Source organism: Lissotriton vulgaris, chromosome 4_1 (genome assembly GCF_964263255.1).
Source record: "Lissotriton vulgaris chromosome 4_1, aLisVul1.2, whole genome shotgun sequence".
Classification (NCBI taxonomy): domain Eukaryota; kingdom Metazoa; phylum Chordata; class Amphibia; order Caudata; family Salamandridae; genus Lissotriton; species Lissotriton vulgaris.
The window spans coordinates 1,513,712,346-1,513,727,756 of record NC_141691.1 but is presented as its reverse complement, the minus strand read 5'-3'; positions in this window follow the sequence as shown (position 1 = coordinate 1,513,727,756).

Sequence of the window (15,411 nt, the reverse complement as noted above, 5' to 3'; positions counted from 1 at the left end):
CTCTCTCCCGCTGCTCCTAGTTAGACACGGTGAGTCCCCGAGTGGCCCGTACCTGCCCAGCAGTACCAGGGCCGCCCTTTTAAGCGTCTCTGTTGTTGGGGCCTAGTGGTGCCCGAGTTGACTGCGCAGATTATTTACCGCATTATTCTTGCTTTACGAACTGCCTGATTTGTAGATTACTTACCGCAGTATTCTTGCATCACAAACTGCCTGAGTTGTGCATTTAACACATTATTCTTGCATTACGAACTGCCTGATTCTTGCCTTAAGGGCTGTCTTAGCACTACATTACGAACTGCATTACGAACTGCATAGTATTGCATTAGGACTGCATTAGGGATCGTGAATTGCTCAATAATACTGCAAGAACCTACAAGTGATTGCTGGCCTAATACCCGGCAAAGCAAAATATTACGAATATGCATATGTTGGATTTCAATCATTTGTTTTCATCGTATTGCTCTTTGTTGAAGATACCGCTATTTTGATGAAACCAGTGTGGTGTCAATTTGTGGTGTTATCACTGTGTTACTGGGAGTGTGGTTGCAAATACTTTACACATTGCCTTGGAGATAAGCCTGGCTGCTCTTGCCATGCTACCAGGGAGTGAGCAGGGGTTATCTAAGAGTGTGGCCCTCCTTACCCTGGCTAGAAGCAAGGGTCCCTAGTTGGACTAAGGTACCTACCCCCAGTTCTAATATGCCCTCATTAAATACTCCTTACTTTACACTTAGCCAGGTGTTGATGTTTACTCCATCCTGCTAGATAATGTGATATTCCTATCTGACCCTTCCTCCTTATAATCCACACGTGACTTAAAAACTTGGCCACTCCACAGGCAAAGAGTGGTCTAGAATCTGATTTTAAAATGTGCAAGGCGTCCCAATGGTTTTGTGTGCACAGTTGCTGGCAGATCGGTTTTAGCCATTTGGACCTGGGTTTGGCATAAACCTGACAGACAAACATGACATGAGCAACAGACTCCACTGGGTCCTTGCAGTTTAGGCTATTACTTGGGGTTGGGTTGCATGGATGGCAGTTAGCTGTTACCTCACATAAAGGGAGTGTGCCAAACCTAGAATGGATGTGTAACATCCTGTCTCTTGGGACCGGAAGTATGTCTAGGTAGGGCTCCAGGTATCTGGTCTGTTTGTGGAGGTGAAATTCTGTGGTAAGTTTCCCCAGGTTGTGTTTGCTGGATTCTTGCTGTTTCACCCATTGCCAATAATTTTGTTCGAGCACTTCTTTTCGCAGTGGTTCTTGTTTGGCCCATAATTCCTGAAGCCCTAGTTCAGACACCAGTTTCCTGGTGTTTGTGATCCAGCCTACCGTATTGCTCTTGTCTATCCAGAGAACCTCAGAAAAGGCTTTTGCATAGGTAGGAGCTCCGGGGTCTGCCTGATGCGAGCCCAGAAAAGCAGCGGGCGGAGACTCGATGGAGCGCCTGCCCATATCAAGCATTAAGGGAGTAAGCGCAGTGATTTGGTCCCTTAGGATTTTGTGCTCTGATCTGCAGAGATCGGGCATCTTATCGAATCCCCACAGTTCTGCTCCATACAGAGCTGTGCTGACTGCTTTTGAATCATAGACCTGAAGAGCTAGAGCTACGGGCCTGCTGTGTGAAGAGCGATGTTCCTTTCCGAGGGACCCCATTACTCGCTTGTAGCCTGATAGTATCTTAGTTAGGTGAGGCTTCCACAACATTTTGTCTGAAAGCCGGACACCAAGATAATCTAAAGTACCAACTCTTTCCAAGGGGGTCACTCCTAACGTTGAGCTGCCTTTTTAAGACTTGTTGGGATTAAAGGCCATAAATTTGGTTTTTGAGTTTGGTGTTAATGACCAGACCCCTAGTGTTGCAGAAGAGTTGCAATCCATTAAGTAGGAGCTACAACCCTGCCAGTGTCTTCGACACCAGTGATGTGTCATCTGCATACAACAGAGTCTGTAACTTGACTCCCCCCCATGGTTGGTGCATTGGCTGGTTCTTGTTGCAGAAAGCTGACCACTCCATTCACGTTCAGGGAGAATAGGGTGGGAGCCAGAACACAGCCTTCTTGAACTCCCCTGCTGACTGGGATGTACTCGGTCAGTTGGTCCTGCACCCCCATCTGATCTCGGAGTAATTCCCTTCGAACAGCCAAACTACCAGGTTCAGAATGGGTAGCGGGATGTCCACGTCTTGAAGTGCAAGCCAAAGCTTGTGCCTGGGTATTACATCAAAGGCAGCCTTTAAATTGATAAAGGATAAGTAGAGATTGTGTTTGCCAATCACTACCACTTTCCAATAGAGGAAAAGGAGGCGGAATGCCTGATCGATGGTCCCCATCTTCACCCTAAAGCCAGCCTGATATTGGGATAAGATTGCATTATTGTCTGTCCACAACTGGATCTTCTGCAGGAGGGCTCAACGGGAGTCCTTTTGGAGGGCATTATTCAGGCTAATGGGCCTATAGTTTGAGGGTTCATCTATATCTCCTTTTTTATAGATTAGGACCACCTCTGCACCCTTCCAGGACCCGGGGACAGGGGCACTTTATTGCATTTGACAAAAGTAAAATATGGTGGGCCCAACTTAGGATATCAGCTAGGAATAGATCCCCCAGGATACCGTCTGGCCCTGCAGCTTTAAACTGTACTATTCGACTGATTGAGGCCTCTATTTTTCCCTATGTAAAGAATTCATCATCTGAAGGTTGGCTATAAAAAACTGCCACCTCCAATTCAGGCGCGTCCCCAGAGGTTGTGTAGAGCTTCCGGAAGTGGTTGTACCATTCCTGGCCATTGATATGATTGGTGGATAATTAAACCACTGAACTACTACCCCAGGTGACTAAGGACCAGAATGAATTAGTGTCCCCTGCACTTTCTTCCTTGAGGTGCTGCCAACTCGATTCATCCCATGTCCATTTTTCAGAATGCAGTGTTGCCTTGTAGCGCTTACTAGTAGTTTTCAGTTCAGTTCAGTTCAAAAGTCTTTATTTCGAATATCAATTCATAAAAGACAATACATAAAAACACCAATATTTTATAAAACCATAGTAATGATCATCATCTAAAAAGTTTTCTTCATTTAAAAAGATATTAAACAATTTGATAAACAGTTTAATAAAGACTTCTAGTTATAATAATAGTCGACTTTATAAAATGTGTAAAAACAGCTATTAAGAGACATTGGGGTTCCTAGTTCGAATAATCCAGGCCCAGCCTAGATACTTGGCCACACCAACCACCACCATCTCAGATGTGTTGGTGCGAAATATCCTCATGGCTTCTAAGAACCCTTTAATTTCAAGATTATTACATATGGGTTTAAGCCATTTTAACCGCGGTACACGGTAGGCTGGGCATGCAAAGAAAAAGTGGCCCATGCTTTCCGGGTGATTAGGGCACCAAGGACAGATATGATTTGAATTCGTAGACCATTTCCCGGCAAAGGAATTGACTGGAAGTGATCCGACACGGAACTGGTGGTATAATTTCCGGTCGAGGGTTTTAGTGATCACATCCCAGTAAGATTCTAAAGAAGGGGTCAGTTTATGTACCAGAAATTGCCCAGTTAGATTAGAAGCATCTGACTGGGCCACTGCTAGATGTTTTACTGAGGCCCAGTATAAATCCTTGAAATCCTGTTTAGAGGGAAATGGGGAATCCCCCGGGTTGGACCAGAGGTGGTTGAGACCCATCTCATCCAGCACAGTTTTTACTTCCCGTAGCCAGGGGATTTGGGAAGCCCCCCACAATAGTTTTAATTAGGGAGCAATTCTTAGATTTGATGGCTGAGGCTAAGATTAAGCACTCGCGTCTGCAATTCTTTGTGTACCAAAGGTGCCCTCCTCCTGATGAGATGCTAGGCTTTCGATCTGACCTCAGAGCTACAAAATAGGAACTGAGTTGGTCAAAGATTCGAGAGTGGGTTGTGACTGCATCAGCCACTCCGTTTTTGCTTTTGGCCAAAGACTGAAGCTCGAGGGTGCCTACTCTCAGATCATTCTGTATGTCCCTGATCTTATTGTCTTGCAGAACCAGTTTTCGCCATTTGAAAGATCGCCTTTTGTTAGAGGGATAGATCTCCTTGGTGTAGGTTTGGGGCAAGTTGCTGTTCAGATGATAAGAAGCTTCCCAAAGGGGCTACATGCTGAGGCATAGGAGACTGTGGTCGCTGTCTGTTGTAGCACCTACATTCATATCGACCAGATCTCTCTAGAGCCACACATCAAGGAGGATGTAGTAGATACAGGATGGGCAATTATCTTTATTGTATGAATTCGCACACTGCCTGTCTGAAAGAGTTCTTCCATTTACAACCCTGAGGGGGTACTCAACGCTAAGGGCATTAGTTGGAGCGCCATTTGTGTCCATTTTTTGACTGGGGGTGGTCTAGGGAGGGAAACCCCATTTCAGGTCGTCGTCCTCGGAACCTGTTAGGTCTTCTTTGTCGAGAGGCTCAAAAGTGCTATTGAAGTCACCTGCTACTATTAGTCTCATGTGGGTTGGACATCTGGCAAGGCTCTCTTCCAATTGGGTGAGAATAGCAGGGGAAGAGAAGGGAAGCACTGCGTTTCTTTTATCACTTGGTATGACCTCTTGTCATGGCCCCCCCAGGCCCTCAGCTATGTCTATGAAGAAGCAATTGGGTGTTGGAGCTCTCCTAAATTAACTGTGCAAACACACAATGATCTGTGTATTTCAGCTGAGGTCTCGAGCAACTTCACGCCATTTATTTATACTCTTGGCGGCGCTCGGCCAAGAGGTGTAAGCCTACATCATCTCTCTGCTCATAGGGACAGGGTGGTGCATTACATCCCTCTCCAGGTTCATGGGCAGGCATGACCACAAAAGAACTGTAACAACAGGGACCAAACTAGGTGGTGTGGAGGTTCCTTGTGCTGGGAGCGCTTACTGAACAAAGTCACAAACACAAGAGTTAGGCAGGGGGTAATAACGTTGGCTTGCTAGTCGACCGCTCAAGTTCTTATCATTGTCCACTTGAGTCACAGGTGGGTCATCTAGGGGTGTCGCTTCACCACTGGCACTCCCTGAGTGGCCATCCCTGTCATGAGGGTTCACCGTCGGTTCTGTGACAAGTGAGTTGGGTAAATTGCCCACCTCTGCCCAGTTGTCCCCATTCCCTCAGTTTTCCCTCACCACATCTGAGGTGGGGGGACGTTACCTGCTGGCACCTGTTTAAACTGAAAGGTATTTTGGGTGGCTACTTCCTGTCTTCTTGAGACAGTAATCATGGTACCTTTCCACTCTGTGACACACTACTGACCTCTTTCAAAAGCAGTTCTGAACTTCCATCCCAGACACCAGTCCTGTAGAACCACTGTGTACCCCACCTTCAACTTGGAACAGATGTCCATCTGGCCTGGCTGGCACAATCCTTGGCAGCATTCCGCTTGGCTTGCACAGCAGCATCCATAGGTTCAGGCTTCCACTCTGGCCCAATTGGGATAGTGCCTCTCCCTTTTCTCCTGAATAGCAAGGCGATAGGCAAATGGGACATTATAGTATGGGGTGTTCAGTAGCTTCTCAGAAACTAGTGCAGGCACCACTCAAATTTTTTGCACTGGGACACCACTATGTGTAGTGTCTTGGTCAAGGTTTGCATGAATCGCATGCCATTAGCTTGAGGCCATTGGGGTATTATTCTCTTCCGGAATGCCCCCGAGACTGGAGGTACCCCTGCACCTCTTGACTTTGAAACGGGGGACGCAGTCATATTCACATGGGGTATCCCAAACATTGGAAAATTCTTCACCAAGGTTGGTCAGAGGATGAAGAAAGAGGAGGATGAGGTCCCTTCCACCATCGGGGACTTTGAGTAGCTGCGTATGACCACCACCTTTTTGACACCTTCCGGGAAGGTGCTGAAGTTCATTCTTGGAATGCTCCATGACTTGGTGCTGGCTTCTTCTGTTAGAATCATGGCTGCGCCAGTGATTTGGCAGGTGTGAAACACCTTGATTTTATCCTCTAACATCGAATCCCACCCCAGGAACCATACTTTCTCACATTGCTTCGCTTTTGTCTTGGCTGCCTCTTGGTGGCCTCCCCAGGAGCCATTCTTTCCCATGTTGCCTCGCTTTTGTCTTGGCTGCCCCTTAGTACATTTACTTTTATGGAGGGTCACTCCATGTTCTGTATTCTCTGAAGTGTTGCTCAGACCCTACTGTGGTGCTCTGCAAAGGTTGTAGAGTAGATGAGAATGTCATTACTTATGTTGAGTAAGCCATCCAGCCCAGATAGCGCCTTGCAGATATTATTTTGAAAGACCATCCAGGGACGAGATGCCAAATTGAGCCATCAGTCCCTCATTAGTCCAAGGTGTGTGAAGAAAGTCACTATGTACCTGCTCTCATTGTCCAGTTCCAGCTGGTAGTAGTCTGCATTCAAATCAAGCTCTGTGAACCAGCGAGCTTAAATTGAGATAAGTAATGATATCGTCCATGGTGGGCATTATATGGCACTCTAGCTGAATCGCCGTAATAGACAGAGTCATGTTCAGGCACAGCCTGATGGCCCCTGGCTGTTCTGGCTTTAGGGCAAATGCTAGCGGAGAGATCCAAGGAGTTGGCCCTAATACTTTCCCAATTACTCCTTGGTTCGCCAGCTTATTTAGTTCTTCTTCTACCAAGGGATGGAGGGGAAAAGGCACTCTCCAATGGTGTAGGGCAGTTGGCAGCACCATTTTGTCAATAGGGAGCTTTACTTTGGTGGCCTTGAGGCACCTCAGACCTCAAAAGAGTTGTAGAACATTTTTCAGAATGTCTTTGAACTGTGTCTCATGGATGCTTCTTACAAAGAATGCCAGCTCTAGGTCTTCCACGATCGGGCAGCCAAGTGGGACCCACTGCCCTCTTTCATTAAATGGAACTTGGTTTGCTTCCAGACTTCTCCTTTGACCACTTCAACTTTAAAAGTGCTGGCCAGCACTAACGGTTTCTACTCCCCATATGCAAAGAGTTTCACTGAGCTAGGGGATAGTGGCAGGTGGGGTCAGTGTTTTGTATTGTTGTTAGTCCATAATATTAACAGTGTTCCCCGTATCTTTGAGGACATTGACTTTGCATTCAGCAATGAGGCTATCGCACATCGGCGTGGGACAGACACCCTTTCATGCTGGACAACATATGAGATCATTAATGCATCTTCAACTTGGCTGATGCCTTCCACCTAAAGCAGAAGAGTCGCTGCAGGTAGGGTGTGTGAGAAGTTAGCCTGGCATGTGATGTTCACTATTCTAGTGGGCACTCTGCACCAGTCTAAACAACCCTTATTGATGGTGGTTGTAAAGTCAACCTTATAGACAAGCTATACTAGTGGTAGCATGGACCAGCAGTCTTAGGCTAAAACCTCAGAGAGCATGTGAAGCAAGCTGTTTTACCAATTATAATCCGTTGAGTACCAAATGAAAGGACACCACACAAGGTATATATCAAATATATATGTATTTATTTCTAACACAACCCCTCTGAATTCTTTATGCGGTCAGAGATCGAAATACATCACAAGTTACTCATTAGGCATACTATATGTTGCACAAATACAGTTCTGCCCTAGGGGCCTCACAAACTATATACTAAGTAAGTGGTATAAGAACCACTTCAGGAATAGGGAATAGGCCTAGGGCCTAGGGAATCGGTGGGGCTAAGCTAGACAACCAAAGTTTAGGAAGTAGGAGACCCACAGGAGACGCGTGCAGTGTCTAAACACAGTTGCGAGTTACCACTGACTTACAATGGAGAACGTAGAAGTTACAAAGTTACAGTTTTAAGAAACTTCCGGCTGAACGACCGTAAAACCCCTTTAAACTAGGACACTTCGAGAGTCAACACCCACGGGAGCACCGGAGTACTCAAGTTACCTCACCCAGGGAAGCCAGGTGCATAGGTGTCTTTTCGTGTCGGGTTTCGTCAATGTTTTCTTTGGAGATCTGCAAAGAAGTGCTGCAGGCGACCAGAGGAAAAGTGTCCGGGTGGATTCAAGGGTGGATCGGAGAAGAACCTGAAAGCAGAGGGGACAGAGTCTGGGTCACTAGCCAGTGACCAGGAAGGAACCAGGAAGGAACCAGGCGATGTCGAGTGATTCAGGTGAAGAGGTGAAGCTTGTCTCTGCAGCCCAAGGACCAGGAGGTGTCAACAACAACCAGGAGCTGGATTCAAGCTGTCCCACAAAGGATCTAGTTGACTGCAGTGCCGGTATCCGAACTGGACCCAACACGCCTTGGTAACCGCAATCCACGCAGGAAGTGAAGATGGGCTTCGAGTCAGACCAGCAAGGTCTGAGTAGCTTCTCCTTTGGCGGGAACCTGGAGCAAGCCTGGAGCAACCAGGAAAGCAGTTTAGTTTCAAAGGTTAATCTTCGAAGGTCTCACTAGCCAACGGGCTAGCAACCGGGAAGACGTGTCGAGCTGAAATGCAGGAGCAGGCCCCACGCAACACTCGCAGAGTGTGGAGGGCTGAGATTTGGTGCAAAGGGCGCTCGGGTCTGGGGCTTCTCAAACCCCAATGCACAACTTCAAAGGTGCCTCGGAAGTTGCACTGTTAGCAACATGCAGGATGACCAGGGTGTCCGGCCCCACGTCTCTCGTGTCTGCCACTGCTCTCAGCTTTGCTGTGGATGTGGATCTGAGTCAGAGAAGTCTGGAAGTCCAGTTCCTGAGTAGCTGAGTCTTTGGGTTTCAGCAGGAGCATCAACAAAGCAAACCGGCAAGTTACTGGTGGTGCCTGTTTGCACAGGGTGGTCACTCCTTCACCACAAGGGAGATGTCTTCAGTCTTCTAGTCGATATAGAACGTCGAAGGTCCAAGAGTTTGTATCAAAGTTTCTTCCAAGATTAATCTAAAGACTCTAGACACAGCTCCTATCTTTATACTGATTTTAGGGGCTGGATTACTTGCTAGGTACTTCCTATGGGTGGACCCTGAAAAAGGGGGTGGTTACACCCCTTTCCCTTTGTCCAGTTTCACACCAGAGCGGGCTGGTGTGCCCCAGCAACTGGTTTGAACCGGGCTATACATGGAGCACCGTTGTGTGCCCCATGCAGTGTCTGGAAAAGCATCTTTCCATTCAACCCACCCTGCTCCAATACACTACAGGCTGTCTGGGGAGGTGCTAGCACCTCCCCTGACAGGAAACCTATTGTCCAGGCCTCCCTTGCCAGAGTTTCATCCAGCAGCAGGAGGTCAGACTCGTGTCTGTGGCAGCAGCATCCATTTTGTGATGCTGAGGCTCTGTTTAACTTTAACCGGGTAAAGCAGTAACTACTTGTCTTCTCCCTCTAGAAGGGTGGAATGCTACCCCCGCTGCGAGAACTGGTGGGGGGTAGTATTCCAAAGTGTTTGACACCTTACACAACATGTTTTGATAAAGCCAAACCAAAGTTAGCATTAACTGTGAGGATTATAATGCACTTTAGAGTATATGGTATGGCTATATCATAGAACAGCTATAAGGTTCCGAAAGCTGGAAAGGGGCTCAGCTCATGCTAGGGCACCCTCTCACATAAAACCAAGCACTCTGCCTTCAGGATTGTCAAGGCCTGCCTTAGGAGTGACTTATAGGTATATATGTGTCTATATATAATGGTAGATAAAGGTATACTATATCTAAGCAAAGTGTGATTGCACCACCTTGCCCAAGCTGAGGGGTGTCAGTGTGGATGGCCAGCCAGGGGTGGCATAATACATGCTGCAGCCCCTGGTAGGCCTTGGATACATCTATGCCCTGGGTACCTATGGTACACTATACAAGGGCACACAAAAGTGACCCAATACCCAATCAGGTATGTACCTAAAGTACATGGTATCAATTTAGAGAGAGAACAGCTGGACTGTGGGTCTGATTAGCAGGCCCACAGCCACACTAACGTCGAAAAACCAGAGAATCACAGCAAAAAGTGGGGGTGACCATAGGAAGCAGACCCTACTCTCCTACAGGGTGTCACCAGGCTCATCTTCCAGTGACAATTGTCTCAGGGCGGACATGGCTTTAGAGCAGGTTGACATTTTTTTATCTTGTTCCCACTGTGCTGGACCCTGATGAAGGTGTTGGGTTTACCACATTTGGAGCATGAGCCTCCTTGCACCAGGGACATGTCAGTTGCAATTTGGTCATTGCCACAGCTGTAACATTTGAGATGCACCCATTGGTTTTTGCTCCTGGGGTTGTGGCTGTCAGTGGAATATAGTGTCTACCACCTCCTCCTTGTCTTTCAGCGCTTTGCTTGTCTGTTGGGTGGTGGGTTGCTGGGCCAGTGCATGTTCCATCACCTCCGCCCAACAGTTGGACAGTTTGTGCGAGTGGATTAAAATGTCGTCCAACTTGATCCCCGGCTAGCAAAGGATGAGGTGATGTAGGAAAGTGGACCAACAGGCTTGGATGAGCTGTGGAAGGACTTCCTTGTGCTGGTCATCCTAAAAGGATGTACTAGCGAGAGCTCTCAGACTTACAGGAAACTCATCAAATGTTTCTTCCTCTCACTGGCAGGCATGTGCAGTTTAAATCATTCATAGTCTGGATTAGCTGAGGGTTCAAGTGGGTGTTCAGAGCCACCACAGCTGCATCATAATCCTAGTCATCTACTGTGTTAGAGAGGTTCTGACACAGTATGTTTATCGCCATCTATCTCTCATGTGGCACACAAGTAATTGTTGAGCCTGCCGACCTAAATCTTCCAACGGATCACTGCCATTGCCGTGTCGATGAGCTCGCTGAGCGACTCTAAGATGGACAGTGCAGCATGGTAAGCTGGACTAGGAGTTGGCAGTTGTTGAGCCACTGGCGCCAGCTGTTGATCATCAGACATCTTAGGGTCATGACACCAACTGTGCTGGGCACTGGCAAAGCACTGCATCAACCAGGCTTCTGATGACGATGGCGGGCACCAGGGGATGCGATAACTAGGGCAATGTGCTCACCATGCGCCTATACACCCATGTGCCTGGAGGAATCAGGACCCCTGGAGACAGTCAATGGTGTGGAGAGTTCCAGGCTCATGGAGAAACTGCCTGAGTGTTCCACCCACAGGCAATGCAGCAATGTGGGTGGTTGCTTGACTGGCCAGACCGTTGAGATAGGAGACTTGGCAGGGGATGGCAGGGTGGAGACTGCAGTGTCTGCTGAGCCCCAGTAAGTGGTGCTGCTCAGGGCACAATTCTTAAAAAAAGAAGTGGAGGGACTAACCTAGTTAATCAGAAGGCAAGTGGCATCACGGCGTGTGACATCGCGGTGCGTGACATCGCTGCGTGTGACACCGTGGCGCGTTACACCGCATTACGTGACATCGCAGGTAGTGTCATCATAAGAAGTGACATCAGATCTTAAGCCCTCACATATATGTTTAGCTGGTCTATCATGAGTACACTGGAGCACATTTCAAGTATACAGGGAAACCCTCCTGATTATGGGAGAAGATTCACACTTTTGAAATCTACACATAAAACAAGGTTGCCTTTTGCAGCGTAAACTTTCTCTATCCATAGTGCTTTACAAGGAAAAATAGTGGTGCTTAAATTATTTCAATGCCTCCTCAGGGGTAGTAAGCACTATATAAATTACATTTCTTTTGTGTAAATACAGGGAAAGACCAACACATCTGACATTCCTACAGATCATGCATATCTCCTAAACAGGGACTGAACAATGTGAAATGCTGCCTCTTTAAAGTATGTGTGAAGTACTAACAAGGTGTGAGCCTTGGTTTCCCCTCTGCTGCATTTGCATCTCGGTGTGAGGCTCCCGACTGCTGCCAAAATGAGGCCTGAAGACCCCTCAGATTCGTCCTTTGTAATGGGCCCAACAGGAGTCAGAAACCTGAAAGCTGCCTCCCCGCCAGCAGGCTGTTGCATTGGAAAGCAAACAACAACGTGCAGGCACTGCATAATGTGTCCCGGTGTTTGCAAATTACAATAGAATGCATTCAGCATCTTTTCGGTGGGGCCCAACTTCTTGGCAGGGTGGACCACCCTGTGAAAATAGTGGGTGGATGCCATCCACCTGCGTGTACCCCTGACTCGTGCCCTGGTGCTACTCCTAGCCTGAATATGCTGGCAATGAATGCTGTTGATGCCTCACGGCTGATAAGGCTCCAGGGGCTGTCAGGATTGGAGAACCATCTTTCTCTATATTGTGGGGCTGCTTTCTGGGCACACTATCCAAGGTAAGGTAAAGCAGGCAAAGAGTGCATGCACATCAGGCATGGTACACAGCATTGTAGGTAAGCCCTACCTCATCACTAGTTGCTGCAACCGTTCATCGCTGTCTTCCTAGGCCCTCTGGTTTGCCAGTGAAGCCGCAAGGGGGAATGGCCTCTCCATGTATCGCTGCACAAACACACAATGAACACACCATATCTGTGTATTTTGATGGAAGACTCAAACTACTTCATGCCCATTTATTTATACTCTTGGTCGTGTCCTGCCAAGAAGTGTGTGCCTACGTCATCACCCTGCTTGTCAGGGCCGGGTAGTGCATTACACCACTCACTATATGCAATACTAGAATGTTAACTGCCAGACCACCCTTTCTTGAAATCTGAGTGAATTCCGGACCTAGATTTGCCCTGCTGATAAACTTTAAAAAAGGGAGGATTTTTGCTTTTTTTCAGACTGTAATTTTAACCAATCACTGTATGCAAGGGGTTCCTTTCCTCTGCAGATCCATTTCTGCACAGTCTTCTGTTGTATCGCTGTCCCTGACCCACCTATGATGTCAGGATCAGGCATGGCCAGAAGTGGACGGGGAGGAGCGGGTAGAGTAGCTCCAGATTGGGTCTGGCTGTAAAAGAATAAAGACGTGTTTGACCCAAGCTGGTGCCCACGTCTTATTTCATGGGCGCGATCTGAAATCTGACGACGAGGGTGGGATGCAGAGTCACCCCCCTCTAATTGGTACGCTCAGCATGCACCGATAGAGTTGCAGCGCCCGCGGTAAACTGAGGGCTTCCACCATCTTTGTGAGCCTGTGCAGCGGGTCCCTTTGTCACAGATAAATTAACCACCAGCAATCTGAAGTCGAAGGACACCCTGGTGCTCAGATGAAACGAACGTCACGGCGAACTGGGGTAAGCCAATTATTTCATTACCAAGGCTGGTATGCAAAGGTCGCATTCGGCGGCCATCTTGAAATCAGGCCCACCATAACAGAAGGCCTGGTCACCAGTCCGGGGGCCATCTTAGAGTCAGGCAAAAAGAGGAAATCAGTCCTGGGCCCGCCAAAATACAATTTGAGATTCCCTGCAGACGCTGCAGCAGACAGCTGGAGTGGAAAGTGAGGTCGGCTAGGCTTCATCATGACTACCCAACCTGATTCCTCGCAAAATGCACCACCTGGTCCGGCGAACTGTACCCCCCGTACGAATGCTGATGGGGGTATCATTCCTGCGCCCTCCAGAACCCCTGATGCTAAACTCCAGAAACAGCGTGGGTCCTAAGTGGAAAACCTGGATAGAAGATTTTGAAGACTTTATGAAGGGTTCGCAAGTCAGTGACCCCAACCAACAACTCATCGCTTTGCGAAATTTGGTGGGCAAAGACGTCGGATAAATCATCAAAGATCTACCCCCGGCCAATGCTGCCTCATGCACAGATGTGAGGGAATCCTTAAACAGGAAGTTTCTCCACAAGAGAAACCTGGACTACGAACGCTAGACCTTCAATCTTGCGTCTCAAGAACGAGATGAGTCCATGGGCGACTTCATTTCTCACCTCTAGTGGTTGGCCCGCTAATGTGCATTTGACAATTTTAAGACTGAAGATGCGCTTTGTTTACAAATCATTGAGGGGTGCCAATCAGAGTCACTACGCTGCCGGCTGCTAAATAAGCACTACTCACTCAATGACATTAAGGAGCTCACAGGAATGAATGCCCAAGCGGAAGAGCTGGCAAAAAAGATGGAAGCTAGAAAGACAGAGAAGCAGGAACAAGCCTTCCAAATACATTCTCAAACAGACTCAAGACATTGACCGGATCATCGGAAACCTGAAAAATTCACATATTTGCCCCACAGCGGAAACAGGATCAGTGACACTCGGAAACAACTGCTGCACTTCTATTGCTGCGGCCAGGACTATCCTCACACGGGCCCCTGCCAATACACAACAGTGCCACCAATGCGGGAAGGACAATCACTTCAAAGCAGCGTGCCAAACCTGTCACAAGGAAACTGGGCCGACCAAGTGAAGCACAGGACCACGTCACCACGTGAGGGCAGTGCAAGGGAGAAGAGAACAATCAACGAGCGCGTCCAGATCAAGCACCAGGTCGCAAGGTTCAGATAGATCCCGACCATCAACCTCAAGAGAATCGTCTGCCCTCACTCCCATATCACAAGACAGTGATGAGTATGTGTGCATGGTAGCGGACCCGGACCGACTGAGGAAGTACCCCCGGCTCCACATTCAAGTGGGAGATCACTCTGCAAAGTTCATCTTAGATACCGGAGTGTCACTTAACTATATATGCACAGGAGAGTACAAGAAGATGAACCCGAAGCCTAAGTTAGAACCAGCCACAGTTCTTGTCTACACATGGATGTCCAAAGAACCGCTGCTGTGCTTGTGACAATTTTGTACGATGTTGACCTACAAAGACAGGACAGTTCATGCACAAATTCACATAATAGAAGGCCCTGAAGCAGCTGACTGCCTCCCCAGCCCACCATCGGCTGAACCTCTGAAACTGATAGAGATTCTATACAGAGTTGACGACTCACCTGATATCATCGGCAAGTTCCCAAAGCTATTTTCTGGTCTACAAAACTAGTTCATTTCACAGTCCGATTGCACATTAATGAACAAGTAGCACCTGTAGCTCAGCACCATAGGAAAGTACCATTCCATCTTCAACAAGCAGTGGATTACGAACTTCAAGACCTGCTGAGAGTGGACATCATAGAAAGGTCAACAGGGCCTACTCTGTGCATGTTGCTGGTAGTAGTCGTGCCCAAACGAGGACATGAAAATAAAGTACTCTTGTGTGTGGGCATGCGAGCCCCAAACACAGCCATTGAGCGGGAGCGGGAGTGGCATCCAGGACCCCATATCAGTGACATGATCACTCCTCAATGGAGCAACAGTCTTCTTGAAAATGCACCTCAACAAGGGGTACCACCAGCTCAAACTTCAAGAGAAGTCTAGGTATATCATCACGTTCACCACACTCCAAGGGCTCTTCAGATACAAGCGCCTCAATTTTGGAATCTCTTCGGCAGCAGAGATGTTTCAAGAGCTAGTATGGCGTGTAATCCAGCACATCCTAAACTCATTTCATAACAGCAATGACATCCTAATGTTTGGTGAAACCCGCAAGGATCACAACAAAGCACTTGATAGCGTATGTCATGCCCTTCTCAATGCCAACCTCACGCTAAACAGAGACAAATGTGAGTTCCACAAGTCAACTCTAA